This window comes from Ranitomeya imitator, chromosome 1, assembly GCF_032444005.1.
Source record: "Ranitomeya imitator isolate aRanImi1 chromosome 1, aRanImi1.pri, whole genome shotgun sequence".
In the NCBI taxonomy this organism is placed as follows: domain Eukaryota; kingdom Metazoa; phylum Chordata; class Amphibia; order Anura; family Dendrobatidae; genus Ranitomeya; species Ranitomeya imitator.
Window position 1 is genome coordinate 747,906,829 of NC_091282.1, and position 15,160 is coordinate 747,921,988.

The following is a 15,160-nucleotide window of genomic DNA, read 5'->3' on the forward strand; positions in this document are numbered from 1 at the left end:
ACGTGTATAGGCTGCTCACGTCCCAGGTCACTAAGAATGAAGAGGAAGGGATAATGCCCAGAGACCTAATGAGTTCAAGGAAATCATTGGTATCTAAAATGAAAGAACTGGTGGTTTTGACTAAAGGTGTAAGAATTTTCTCCAGTACAATCGCTGGGGGGGAAAGAATGGAATCAGTCAGGGCCACAATAGGACGTCCTGGTGGTTTAAAGAGCTGTTTATGAACTTTGGGCAACAGGTAGAAAATTGGAGTTATGGGATCATTTTTCACCAAAAAGGTCCTTAATCTACTATCTATAGTGCCCTCCTGTTCATGAAACTCAAGAAGGGTCCTGATTTTCTGGGCAATGCTGTTAAGGGGATTATGTGAAATTATTTTGTAGACCTCAGGGTCATTAAGTTGTCTGTAGGCCTCTTCTAGATAATCTGTCCTATCCATAATCACTATGGCCCCACCTTTATCGGCTGGTTTGACCATAAGTGTTTTGTCAGCAGCAAGCTGTTCTAGGGCCAGTTTTTCTGCAAGTGATAGATTAGAATGGAAATGAAATTTACCCTGGTGTAAATCTCGATGGAAACAGCAAATGTCCCTTTCCACCAAAGAGATAAAAGTCTCAATGGGTGGACTGTTTTTAGGAGGCATAAATGAACTTGGGGAGCGAAGACCCAAGTCGTGCAGGTCAAGGAGTGACTGACTCACCCGTGAGGGGGGGTCCCCTGGTGGTGGCTGAGTGGAGAAATGGACACGTAAACGGAGGTTCCGAAAGAACCTCTGTAAATCCATATCAAGCTCAAAAGCATTGAACTTGTACGTAGGGCAAAAAGACAAACCTTTCTGTAATAAAGTCAATTGTGATGTGTCCAATGATTTAGATGAAATGTTGATCACCAGTGGGGGTTGCGTACCTGTGATCTGGTCGCCATGTGGCTTCTGGAGTCCCCTGCGGCATTGGCCCCCCCGCCTCGTTTTCCTTTTGGGCGCCCTCGGCTGTTCCCTAAAAAATTGCCAGATGTAAATGTATACGAGGTGCCAGATCTGCTGTCGGCCGAACCTGAGGAACTGAGGGAGGTCCGCCGTCTGGAGGATCGGTGGGGTTCTCGCCACTGGTATACCCTGTTTTGTAGGTAATCTTCGGTGTCCCTCAGAAATTTTGATCTTTTCTTCTTCTCCAAGTCGAGCCTGTGTGTGCGAAGGGTCTCCAGATTTTGCGTTTTGAGTTCTTGAAACGCCTCCTGGGACATGGTACTTGTAAGTTGGTTTTCGATGGCACATATCTGTGAATTAACGGTATCCAGATTCTGTTGCAAATAAGACAAGGTTAGAGTCATCAGATCAGCAGAACATTTGTTAAGAATATGTTCGAACTTGGTACAATATTCCTTGTCGTCCCGAAAGAAGGTAGGTTGCAAGGGGACACGGAGGCCCCTTGGTATGCGTTGAACACGGAGATATTCGGCAAGGGTGATAATATGAAGCTCGAGGTTGACTGCTCTTTTTGACTCACGTTCCAAATCCCTGTGTTTGATTTCTTGTGTAGGGATTTGGAGAAAGTCACTTGATGCAGTCACTTTAGATAAAATCTCAGCAGTTTCAGTTGCATTATAGGAAAAAATTCCACTTGACATCATCTAAGGTGCTCGTGTGCGGACAGTCCAGACAATGTTAGAAAAACACGGCACTCAATAGGTATGGAGAATGGTGGTGCTCAAGTAGGGTGTCCACCCGTAGAATATGGATAAATAAACTTGGCACTCAAAATGCGAGGAGTAATGCTTCTAATTTTATTGATGCATCCAGACACATGCACAATGCTAAACGTTTTCGGTCCACATCGGACCTTCGTCAGAGCGTATATTTTTGGCAATGACTACAAATATAAACGGAAAAGTAATGTCACATGATACATAGATACATGTCAAGAAATGCATATAAAAGTACAAATAGAGAAACTACAGTGTCAGTGATGTACAAAGTAACAGGGGGAACAAGTGCAGCAATGGCTAAGATCTATCCAGACAACAGGTACTCCGTGCGTGATGGAGATGTGGTCCGTGATAAGAGGCTAGAGACAGAACACAGGCCCTAATGATAGGATACAAAAGCTCAAAACGAGCCAATAGATAACAGTAGCCAAACATAACACGAGGGGATAATATAAGTGTATAGCACAAGTATATAGCAAAAAAATGGGATCCTAATCCAATCAGAGGTGAAGGACAACAGGCGGGTACGGTGACAATCTAGATTGATGCTAGAAGTGGATCTACCGTGGTGACCTAAAATGATAAAGAGCACGTGAACAAAGTACAATGTACAGGGCAAAATAAGAAGGACAGATATAATGAAGGGAGAGGCACCACACACTGAAGAGGAGAAAGTATGGAGGGCAGAGGAAGAAGGTAAAGGGGGAAAGCAGCCTAAATAGCGCCAGTCCAATACAGGTGAGAGATGAAGAAGCGGCACATAAAATAGACATGTGTCACCAAACGGCTACCTGGAACTAGAAGCCAACCGGAGGCACAAAGGAGCGACCAGGAGAGAGAACGCTGCGGCGGGTGTACTGAAGGCTGTAACAACACACAGAGCGTCAGGGGGGAGGGGGGGAGGTAACAAGGAGGCCTACGGAGCAGCGGCGTATAATAAGAGAAAACACACTGACCTGGAGGAGTGGGACCCACAATATATGAGAGAAGCGCCAAGGCTAGGAGCAGAGCCTAGAGGGAGAAGCAGCGCTAAAACGAAACAAAGCCGGGTAAGGTACCAAACCAAGGGAGCGGTAAAAGAGCTGGCAGTGGATACAACGCCTACTTACGGGTCCGAGGCGGGAAGACGCGCTAAGTCCGGCAGCAGAGAGCGACGCTGAGAACAGGGGAATGCTTCCGGGTATAAATCCCGGAGAAGCGGTGACGTCAGAAGTGGTCACATGACCGGGGAAAGCTAGCGCGTGCGCAAAGAATAGTACGGGGAAAGCAAAGGGAAACAGGGACGCACAGCCTAAGTAGCGCAGGCGCAGTGGCACAGAAAATAGTAATAAGAGCCAAGAGGCGCTGGATGAGCAGGCTAGAGGGAGAGAAGGGGGAACAAAGAAGAAATAAAGGGGAAAACCACAGAAAGGGAAAGTAGAAAAAGGGAAAGGCCAACATACTGGCTCTAAGACACATGAAAACAGGAAAACGCAAAAAGGAAGAGAGAATACAGGTGGAAGAAATCCTACCCAACAGACAAGGGATGGTGCCCAGTGTGGTAATAATGGTGCATACTAGCGATTCTAGAAAGAGAAAAAAAGAAAAAGAAAAAGAAAAACGAATTAATGTATATACAGCAACTCCACATCAAAATACAAAAATACAAAAAGTATATACAAATATATACATATATACAGGGCAGATCCGACTCTACAATAGAGGCATAGTATGCAAAATCCCACTATACTTATAGGAACGCTGATACCTCATATTCCCTATTGAGCCCTTTTGGCTCAAGGGTCTGGAGAGTAAAAATCCAGAAGGCCTCCCTTTTCTTAAGGATTTTACTCCTATTGAGACCTCTCCTACTCGGTTCAATTTGTTCCAGAACCTGGAACCGTAATTGTGAAATATTGTGGTTCTTTTGATGGAAGTGGAATGGAAGGGGCAGATGATTCCTATTACAGCGAATAGTAGACTTATGCTGTGAAATCCTATCTTTAATGGGCTGGGTGGTTTCTCCAACATAGGCCAAACCGCAGGGGCACTTGATGAGATATATGACATAAGAGGAATCGCATGTGAAATAACCCTTAATAGGGATACCCTGTCCCGTTTGGGGATGGAATACTTTGGAACCTTTTTGGACATTATTGCATTGAAGGCAATTAAGACAGGGAAAAGTGCCCTGTTTTTGAGTATGTAGAAAAGTTTGTCTGGACACGATGGACCTAGAACCTACATCTGCCTTAACCAATTTATCACGTAGATTTCTAGCCCTCCGAAAACAAGATAAGAATGGCAATTTAAATTCAGGAATGGATGGGTAGCTTCTTTGTAATAGACCCCAATGGCGTCTAATAGTAGATAGCACTATGTTGGAAAAAGGGTGATAGGTGCTAACAAAAGGAATCCGTTTCTTATTGTCAGTAGTTCTAGTGGATGTACTAGTTTGTCTAGCTTTGATGAGTGTATTCTGTGGGTAACCCCTGTTGGAGAATTTTTGTTGCATCTCATCAAGTCTAATGTTTTTTGTAGTGTCGTCCGAGACTATCCTATTCACCCGTTGAAATTGTGATTTAGGGATAGCATTTTTGATGGAAGGAGGGTGGCAGCTGTTGTAGTGCAGGAGACTATTTCTATCAGTGGGTTTAGAAAAAAGATCAATAGATAACCCACCTTCATCTGTTTTAGAGATCAGGGTGTCCAGAAAACTGATGCGGGCCAAATTATATTGTAAAGAGAATTTTAATTCAGGCCACACATTGTTGAGGTGTTTATCAAATGCAATGAGTGAGTCAATAGGGCCATCCCAAATACAAAAAATATCATCTATGTATCGGCGCCATATGCGCGAGTGGGCTTGGAACAAGGAATGGGTATAGACAAAATCTTTCTCAAAAGATGACATATAAGCAATCGCATACGGGGGCGCTACATGCGAACCCATCGCGGTGCCCTGTTGTTGGATGTAGAAAGTATCCTCAAACATGAAATAGTTTTCTCTAAGGACCAAATCCAAAAGGTCCGTACAGAAGCGGCGTACCTTAATATGAGTGCCTGCTTCACTGAGGAGTCTATCCACAGCCAGTATACCTTTTTCATGAGTGATGGACGTGTATAGGCTGCTCACGTCCCAGGTCACTAAGAATGAAGAGGAAGGGATAATGCCCAGAGACCTAATGAGTTCAAGGAAATCATTGGTATCTAAAATGAAAGAACTGGTGGTTTTGACTAAAGGTGTAAGAATTTTCTCCAGTACAATCGCTGGGGGGGAAAGAATGGAATCAGTCAGGGCCACAATAGGACGTCCTGGTGGTTTAAAGAGCTGTTTATGAACTTTGGGCAACAGGTAGAAAATTGGAGTTATGGGATCATTTTTCACCAAAAAGGTCCTTAATCTACTATCTATAGTGCCCTCCTGTTCATGAAACTCAAGAAGGGTCCTGATTTTCTGGGCAATGCTGTTAAGGGGATTATGTGAAATTATTTTGTAGACCTCAGGGTCATTAAGTTGTCTGTAGGCCTCTTCTAGATAATCTGTCCTATCCATAATCACTATGGCCCCACCTTTATCGGCTGGTTTGACCATAAGTGTTTTGTCAGCAGCAAGCTGTTCTAGGGCCAGTTTTTCTGCAAGTGATAGATTAGAATGGAAATGAAATTTACCCTGGTGTAAATCTCGATGGAAACAGCAAATGTCCCTTTCCACCAAAGAGATAAAAGTCTCAATGGGTGGACTGTTTTTAGGAGGCATAAATGAACTTGGGGAGCGAAGACCCAAGTCGTGCAGGTCAAGGAGTGACTGACTCACCCGTGAGGGGGGGTCCCCTGGTGGTGGCTGAGTGGAGAAATGGACACGTAAACGGAGGTTCCGAAAGAACCTCTGTAAATCCATATCAAGCTCAAAAGCATTGAACTTGTACGTAGGGCAAAAAGACAAACCTTTCTGTAATAAAGTCAATTGTGATGTGTCCAATGATTTAGATGAAATGTTGATCACCAGTGGGGGTTGCGTACCTGTGATCTGGTCGCCATGTGGCTTCTGGAGTCCCCTGCGGCATTGGCCCCCCCGCCTCGTTTTCCTTTTGGGCGCCCTCGGCTGTTCCCTAAAAAATTGCCAGATGTAAATGTATACGAGGTGCCAGATCTGCTGTCGGCCGAACCTGAGGAACTGAGGGAGGTCCGCCGTCTGGAGGATCGGTGGGGTTCTCGCCACTGGTATACCCTGTTTTGTAGGTAATCTTCGGTGTCCCTCAGAAATTTTGATCTTTTCTTCTTCTCCAAGTCGAGCCTGTGTGTGCGAAGGGTCTCCAGATTTTGCGTTTTGAGTTCTTGAAACGCCTCCTGGGACATGGTACTTGTAAGTTGGTTTTCGATGGCACATATCTGTGAATTAACGGTATCCAGATTCTGTTGCAAATAAGACAAGGTTAGAGTCATCAGATCAGCAGAACATTTGTTAAGAATATGTTCGAACTTGGTACAATATTCCTTGTCGTCCCGAAAGAAGGTAGGTTGCAAGGGGACACGGAGGCCCCTTGGTATGCGTTGAACACGGAGATATTCGGCAAGGGTGATAATATGAAGCTCGAGGTTGACTGCTCTTTTTGACTCACGTTCCAAATCCCTGTGTTTGATTTCTTGTGTAGGGATTTGGAGAAAGTCACTTGATGCAGTCACTTTAGATAAAATCTCAGCAGTTTCAGTTGCATTATAGGAAAAAATTCCACTTGACATCATCTAAGGTGCTCGTGTGCGGACAGTCCAGACAATGTTAGAAAAACACGGCACTCAATAGGTATGGAGAATGGTGGTGCTCAAGTAGGGTGTCCACCCCGTAGAATATGGATAAATAAACTTGGCACTCAAAATGCGAGGAGTAATGCTTCTAATTTTATTGATGCATCCAGACACATGCACAATGCTAAACGTTTTCGGTCCACATCGGACCTTCGTCAGAGCGTATATTTTTGGCAATGACTACAAATATAAACGGAAAAGTAATGTCACATGATACATAGATACATGTCAAGAAATGCATATAAAAGTACAAATAGAGAAACTACAGTGTCAGTGATGTACAAAGTAACAGGGGGAACAAGTGCAGCAATGGCTAAGATCTATCCAGACAACAGGTACTCCGTGCGTGATGGAGATGTGGTCCGTGATAAGAGGCTAGAGACAGAACACAGGCCCTAATGATAGGATACAAAAGCTCAAAACGAGCCAATAGATAACAGTAGCCAAACATAACACGAGGGGATAATATAAGTGTATAGCACAAGTATATAGCAAAAAAATGGGATCCTAATCCAATCAGAGGTGAAGGACAACAGGCGGGTACGGTGACAATCTAGATTGATGCTAGAAGTGGATCTACCGTGGTGACCTAAAATGATAAAGAGCACGTGAACAAAGTACAATGTACAGGGCAAAATAAGAAGGACAGATATAATGAAGGGAGAGGCACCACACACTGAAGAGGAGAAAGTATGGAGGGCAGAGGAAGAAGGTAAAGGGGGAAAGCAGCCTAAATAGCGCCAGTCCAATACAGGTGAGAGATGAAGAAGCGGCACATAAAATAGACATGTGTCACCAAACGGCTACCTGGAACTAGAAGCCAACCGGAGGCACAAAGGAGCGACCAGGAGAGAGAACGCTGCGGCGGGTGTACTGAAGGCTGTAACAACAGCCCATTAAAGATAGGATTTCACAGCATAAGTCTACTATTCGCTGTAATAGGAATCATCTGCCCCTTCCATTCCACTTCCATCAAAAGAACCACAATATTTCACAATTACGGTTCCAGGTTCTGGAACAAATTGAACCGAGTAGGAGAGGTCTCAATAGGAGTAAAATCCTTAAGAAAAGGGAGGCCTTCTGGATTTTTACTCTCCAGACCCTTGAGCCAAAAGGGCTCAATAGGGAATATGAGGTATCAGCGTTCCTATAAGTATAGTGGGATTTTGCATACTATGCCTCTATTGTAGAGTCGGATCTGCCCTGTATATATGTATATATTTGTATATACTTTTTGTATTTTTGTATTTTGATGTGGAGTTGCTGTATATACATTAATTCGTTTTTCTTTTTCTTTTTCTTTTTCTCTTTCTAGAATCGCTAGTATGCACCATTATTACCACACTGGGCACCATCCCTTGTCTGTTGGGTAGGATTTCTTCCACCTGTATTCTCTCTTCCTTTTTGCGTTTTCCTGTTTTCATGTGTCTTAGAGCCAGTATGTTGGCCTTTCCCTTTTTCTACTTTCCCTTTCTGTGGTTTTCCCCTTTATTTCTTCTTTGTTCCCCCTTCTCTCCCTCTAGCCTGCTCATCCAGCGCCTCTTGGCTCTTATTACTATTTTCTGTGCCACTGCGCCTGCGCTACTTAGGCTGTGCATCCCTGTTTCCCTTTGCTTTCCCCGTACTATTCTTTGCGCACGCGCTAGCTTTCCCCGGTCATGTGACCACTTCTGACGTCACCGCTTCTCCGGGATTTATACCCGGAAGCATTCCCCTGTTCTCAGCGTCGCTCTCTGCTGCCGGACTTAGCGCGTCTTCCCGCCTCGGACCCGTAGGTAGGCGTTGTATCCACTGCCAGCTCTTTTACCGCTCCCTTGGTTTGGTACCTTACCCGGCTTTGTTTCGTTTTAGCGCTGCTTCTCCCTCTAGGCTCTGCTCCTAGCCTTGGCGCTTCTCTCATATATTGTGGGTCCCACTCCTCCAGGTCAGTGTGTTTTCTCTTATTATACGCCGCTGCTCCGTAGGCCTCCTTGTTACCTCCCCCCCTCCCCCCTGACGCTCTGTGTGTTGTTACAGCCTTCAGTACACCCGCCGCAGCGTTCTCTCTCCTGGTCGCTCCTTTGTGCCTCCGGTTGGCTTCTAGTTCCAGGTAGCCGTTTGGTGACACATGTCTATTTTATGTGCCGCTTCTTCATCTCTCACCTGTATTGGACTGGCGCTATTTAGGCTGCTTTCCCCCTTTACCTTCTTCCTCTGCCCTCCATACTTTCTCCTCTTCAGTGTGTGGTGCCTCTCCCTTCATTATATCTGTCCTTCTTATTTTGCCCTGTACATTGTACTTTGTTCACGTGCTCTTTATCATTTTAGGTCACCACGGTAGATCCACTTCTAGCATCAATCTAGATTGTCACCGTACCCGCCTGTTGTCCTTCACCTCTGATTGGATTAGGATCCCATTTTTTTGCTATATACTTGTGCTATACACTTATATTATCCCCTCGTGTTATGTTTGGCTACTGTTATCTATTGGCTCGTTTTGAGCTTTTGTATCCTATCATTAGGGCCTGTGTTCTGTCTCTAGCCTCTTATCACGGACCACATCTCCATCACGCACGGAGTACCTGTTGTCTGGATAGATCTTAGCCATTGCTGCACTTGTTCCCCCTGTTACTTTGTACATCACTGACACTGTAGTTTCTCTATTTGTACTTTTATATGCATTTCTTGACATGTATCTATGTATCATGTGACATTACTTTTCCGTTTATATTTGTAGTCATTGCCAAAAATATACGCTCTGACGAAGGTCCGATGTGGACCGAAAACGTTTAGCATTGTGCATGTGTCTGGATGCATCAATAAAATTAGAAGCATTACTCCTCGCATTTTGAGTGCCAAGTTTATTTATCCATATTCTACGGGGTGGACACCCTACTTGAGCACCACCATTCTCCATACCTATTGAGTGCCGTGTTTTTCTAACATTGTCTGGACTGTCCGCACACGAGCACCTTAGATGATGTCAAGTGGAATTTTTTCCTATAATGCAACTGAAACTGCTGAGATTTTATCTAAAGTGACTGCATCAAGTGACTTTCTCCAAATCCCTACACAAGAAATCAAACACAGGGATTTGGAACGTGAGTCAAAAAGAGCAGTCAACCTCGAGCTTCATATTATCACCCTTGCCGAATATCTCCGTGTTCAACGCATACCAAGGGGCCTCCGTGTCCCCTTGCAACCTACCTTCTTTCGGGACGACAAGGAATATTGTACCAAGTTCGAACATATTCTTAACAAATGTTCTGCTGATCTGATGACTCTAACCTTGTCTTATTTGCAACAGAATCTGGATACCGTTAATTCACAGATATGTGCCATCGAAAACCAACTTACAAGTACCATGTCCCAGGAGGCGTTTCAAGAACTCAAAACGCAAAATCTGGAGACCCTTCGCACACACAGGCTCGACTTGGAGAAGAAGAAAAGATCAAAATTTCTGAGGGACACCGAAGATTACCTACAAAACAGGGTATACCAGTGGCGAGAACCCCACCGATCCTCCAGACGGCGGACCTCCCTCAGTTCCTCAGGTTCGGCCGACAGCAGATCTGGCACCTCGTATACATTTACATCTGGCAATTTTTTAGGGAACAGCCGAGGGCGCCCAAAAGGAAAACGAGGCGGGGGGGCCAATGCCGCAGGGGACTCCAGAAGCCACATGGCGACTAGATCACAGGTACGCAACCCCCACTGGTGATCAACATTTCATCTAAATCATTGGACACATCACAATTGACTTTATTACAGAAAGGTTTGTCTTTTTGCCCTACGTACAAGTTCAATGCTTTTGAGCTTGATATGGATTTACAGAGGTTCTTTCGGAACCTCCGTTTACGTGTCCATTTCTCCACTCAGCCACCACCAGGGGACCCCCCCTCACGGGTGAGTCAGTCACTCCTTGACCTGCACGACTTGGGTCTTCGCTCCCCAAGTTCATTTATGCCTCCTAAAAACAGTCCACCCATTGAGACTTTTATCTCTTTGGTGGAAAGGGACATTTGCTGTTTCCATCGAGATTTACACCAGGGTAAATTTCATTTCCATTCTAATCTATCACTTGCAGAAAAACTGGCCCTAGAACAGCTTGCTGCTGACAAAACACTTATGGTCAAACCAGCCGATAAAGGTGGGGCCATAGTGATTATGGATAGGACAGATTATCTAGAAGAGGCCTACAGACAACTTAATGACCCTGAGGTCTACAAAATAATTTCACATAATCCCCTTAACAGCATTGCCCAGAAAATCAGGACCCTTCTTGAGTTTCATGAACAGGAGGGCACTATAGATAGTAGATTAAGGACCTTTTTGGTGAAAAATGATCCCATAACTCCAATTTTCTACCTGTTGCCCAAAGTTCATAAACAGCTCTTTAAACCACCAGGACGTCCTATTGTGGCCCTGACTGATTCCATTCTTTCCCCCCCAGCGATTGTACTGGAGAAAATTCTTACACCTTTAGTCAAAACCACCAGTTCTTTCATTTTAGATACCAATGATTTCCTTGAACTCATTAGGTCTCTGGGCATTATCCCTTCCTCTTCATTCTTAGTGACCTGGGACGTGAGCAGCCTATACACGTCCATCACTCATGAAAAAGGTATACTGGCTGTGGATAGACTCCTCAGTGAAGCAGGCACTCATATTAAGGTACGCCGCTTCTGTACGGACCTTTTGGATTTGGTCCTTAGAGAAAACTATTTCATGTTTGAGGATACTTTCTACATCCAACAACAGGGCACCGCGATGGGTTCGCATGTAGCGCCCCCGTATGCGATTGCTTATATGTCATCTTTTGAGAAAGATTTTGTCTATACCCATTCCTTGTTCCAAGCCCACTCGCGCATATGGCGCCGATACATAGATGATATTTTTTGTATTTGGGATGGCCCTATTGACTCACTCATTGCATTTGATAAACACCTCAACAATGTGTGGCCTGAATTAAAATTCTCTTTACAATATAATTTGGCCCGCATCAGTTTTCTGGACACCCTGATCTCTAAAACAGATGAAGGTGGGTTATCTATTGATCTTTTTTCTAAACCCACTGATAGAAATAGTCTCCTGCACTACAACAGCTGCCACCCTCCTTCCATCAAAAATGCTATCCCTAAATCACAATTTCAACGGGCGAATAGGATAGTCTCGGACGACACTACAAAAAACATTAGACTTGATGAGATGCAACAAAAATTCTCCAACAGGGGTTACCCACAGAATACACTCATCAAAGCTAGACAAACTAGTACATCCACTAGAACTACTGACAATAAGAAACGGATTCCTTTTGTTAGCACCTATCACCCTTTTTCCAACATAGTGCTATCTACTATTAGACGCCATTGGGGTCTATTACAAAGAAGCTACCCATCCATTCCTGAATTTAAATTGCCATTCTTATCTTGTTTTCGGAGGGCTAGAAATCTACGTGATAAATTGGTTAAGGCAGATGTAGGTTCTAGGTCCATCGTGTCCAGACAAACTTTTCTACATACTCAAAAACAGGGCACTTTTCCCTGTCTTAATTGCCTTCAATGCAATAATGTCCAAAAAGGTTCCAAAGTATTCCATCCCCAAACGGGACAGGGTATCCCTATTAAGGGTTATTTCACATGCGATTCCTCTTATGTCATATATCTCATCAAGTGCCCCTGCGGTTTGGCCTATGTTGGAGAAACCACCCAGCCCATTAAAGATAGGATTTCACAGCATAAGTCTACTATTCGCTGTAATAGGAATCATCTGCCCCTTCCATTCCACTTCCATCAAAAGAACCACAATATTTCACAATTACGGTTCCAGGTTCTGGAACAAATTGAACCGAGTAGGAGAGGTCTCAATAGGAGTAAAATCCTTAAGAAAAGGGAGGCCTTCTGGATTTTTACTCTCCAGACCCTTGAGCCAAAAGGGCTCAATAGGGAATATGAGGTATCAGCGTTCCTATAAGTATAGTGGGATTTTGCATACTATGCCTCTATTGTAGAGTCGGATCTGCCCTGTATATATGTATATATTTGTATATACTTTTTGTATTTTTGTATTTTGATGTGGAGTTGCTGTATATACATTAATTCGTTTTTCTTTTTCTTTTTCTTTTTTTCTCTTTCTAGAATCGCTAGTATGCACCATTATTACCACACTGGGCACCATCCCTTGTCTGTTGGGTAGGATTTCTTCCACCTGTATTCTCTCTTCCTTTTTGCGTTTTCCTGTTTTCATGTGTCTTAGAGCCAGTATGTTGGCCTTTCCCTTTTTCTACTTTCCCTTTCTGTGGTTTTCCCCTTTATTTCTTCTTTGTTCCCCCTTCTCTCCCTCTAGCCTGCTCATCCAGCGCCTCTTGGCTCTTATTACTATTTTCTGTACCACTGCGCCTGCGCTACTTAGGCTGTGCGTCCCTGTTTCCCTTTGCTTTCCCCGTACTATTCTTTGCGCACGCGCTAGCTTTCCCCGGTCATGTGACCACTTCTGACGTCACCGCTTCTCCGGGATTTATACCCGGAAGCATTCCCCTGTTCTCAGCGTCGCTCTCTGCTGCCGGACTTAGCGCGTCTTCCCGCCTCGGACCCGTAGGTAGGCGTTGTATCCACTGCCAGCTCTTTTACCGCTCCCTTGGTTTGGTACCTTACCCGGCTTTGTTTCGTTTTAGCGCTGCTTCTCCCTCTAGGCTCTGCTCCTAGCCTTGGCGCTTCTCTCATATATTGTGGGTCCCACTCCTCCAGGTCAGTGTGTTTTCTCTTATTATACGCCGCTGCTCCGTAGGCCTCCTTGTTACCTCCCCCCCTCCCCCCTGACGCTCTGTGTGTTGTTACAGCCTTCAGTACACCCGCCGCAGCGTTCTCTCTCCTGGTCGCTCCTTTGTGCCTCCGGTTGGCTTCTAGTTCCAGGTAGCCGTTTGGTGACACATGTCTATTTTATGTGCCGCTTCTTCATCTCTCACCTGTATTGGACTGGCGCTATTTAGGCTGCTTTCCCCCTTTACCTTCTTCCTCTGCCCTCCATACTTTCTCCTCTTCAGTGTGTGGTGCCTCTCCCTTCATTATATCTGTCCTTCTTATTTTGCCCTGTACATTGTACTTTATTCACGTGCTCTTTATCATTTTAGGTCACCACGGTAGATCCACTTCTAGCATCAATCTAGATTGTCACCGTACCCGCCTGTTGTCCTTCACCTCTGATTGGATTAGGATCCCATTTTTTTGCTATATACTTGTGCTATACACTTATATTATCCCCTCGTGTTATGTTTGGCTACTGTTATCTATTGGCTCGTTTTGAGCTTTTGTATCCTATCATTAGGGCCTGTGTTCTGTCTCTAGCCTCTTATCACGGACCACATCTCCATCACGCACGGAGTACCTGTTGTCTGGATAGATCTTAGCCATTGCTGCACTTGTTCCCCCTGTTACTTTGTACATCACTGACACTGTAGTTTCTCTATTTGTACTTTTATATGCATTTCTTGACATGTATCTATGTATCATGTGACATTACTTTTCCGTTTATATTTGTAGTCATTGCCAAAAATATACGCTCTGACGAAGGTCCGATGTGGACCGAAAACGTTTAGCATTGTGCATGTGTCTGGATGCATCAATAAAATTAGAAGCATTACTCCTCGCATTTTGAGTGCCAAGTTTATTTATCCATATTCTACGGGGTGGACACCCTACTTGAGCACCACCATTCTCCATACCTATTGAGTGCCGTGTTTTTCTAACATTGTCTGGACTGTCCGCACACGAGCACCTTAGATGATGTCAAGTGGAATTTTTTCCTATAATGCAACTGAAACTGCTGAGATTTTATCTAAAGTGACTGCATCAAGTGACTTTCTCCAAATCCCTACACAAGAAATCAAACACAGGGATTTGGAACGTGAGTCAAAAAGAGCAGTCAACCTCGAGCTTCATATTATCACCCTTGCCGAATATCTCCGTGTTCAACGCATACCAAGGGGCCTCCGTGTCCCCTTGCAACCTACCTTCTTTCGGGACGACAAGGAATATTGTACCAAGTTCGAACATATTCTTAACAAATGTTCTGCTGATCTGATGACTCTAACCTTGTCTTATTTGCAACAGAATCTGGATACCGTTAATTCACAGATATGTGCCATCGAAAACCAACTTACAAGTACCATGTCCCAGGAGGCGTTTCAAGAACTCAAAACGCAAAATCTGGAGACCCTTCGCACACACAGGCTCGACTTGGAGAAGAAGAAAAGATCAAAATTTCTGAGGGACACCGAAGATTACCTACAAAACAGGGTATACCAGTGGCGAGAACCCCACCGATCCTCCAGACGGCGGACCTCCCTCAGTTCCTCAGGTTCGGCCGACAGCAGATCTGGCACCTCGTATACATTTACATCTGGCAATTTTTTAGGGAACAGCCGAGGGCGCCCAAAAGGAAAACGAGGCGGGGGGGCCAATGCCGCAGGGGACTCCAGAAGCCACATGGCGACCAGATCACAGGTACGCAACCCCCACTGGTGATCAACATTTCATCTAAATCATTGGACACATCACAATTGACTTTATTACAGAAAGGTTTGTCTTTTTGCCCTACGTACAAGTTCAATGCTTTTGAGCTTGATATGGATTTACAGAGGTTCTTTCAGAACCTCCGTTTACGTGTCCATTTCTCCACTCAGCCACCACCAGGG

At 44.6% G+C, this 15,160-nt stretch overlaps 3 long non-coding RNA genes across 3 annotated transcripts; 2 read left to right on the forward strand and 1 right to left on the reverse strand.

Annotated features, from left to right (window-relative positions):
• Nucleotides 1–1,760: 1,760 nt before the first annotated feature.
• LOC138658081 (uncharacterized) lies at nucleotides 1,761–5,781 on the reverse strand. Its single transcript, XR_011317326.1, has 3 exons — nucleotides 5,707–5,781; nucleotides 3,216–3,269; nucleotides 1,761–2,277 (listed from the first exon to the last, which is right to left on the reverse strand). It is a non-coding gene; the product is annotated as an uncharacterized lncRNA (long non-coding RNA).
• Nucleotides 5,782–7,445: 1,664 nt separating this feature from the next.
• On the forward strand, nucleotides 7,446–9,313 carry LOC138658082 (uncharacterized). The gene is made up of 2 exons (XR_011317327.1): nucleotides 7,446–7,858; nucleotides 8,797–9,313. It is a non-coding gene; the product is annotated as an uncharacterized lncRNA (long non-coding RNA).
• A 3,290-nt stretch (nucleotides 9,314–12,603) lies between these two features.
• On the forward strand, nucleotides 12,604–14,114 carry LOC138658083 (uncharacterized). Its single transcript, XR_011317328.1, has 2 exons — nucleotides 12,604–12,659; nucleotides 13,598–14,114. It is a non-coding gene; the product is annotated as an uncharacterized lncRNA (long non-coding RNA).
• Nucleotides 14,115–15,160: the final 1,046 nt, after the last annotated feature.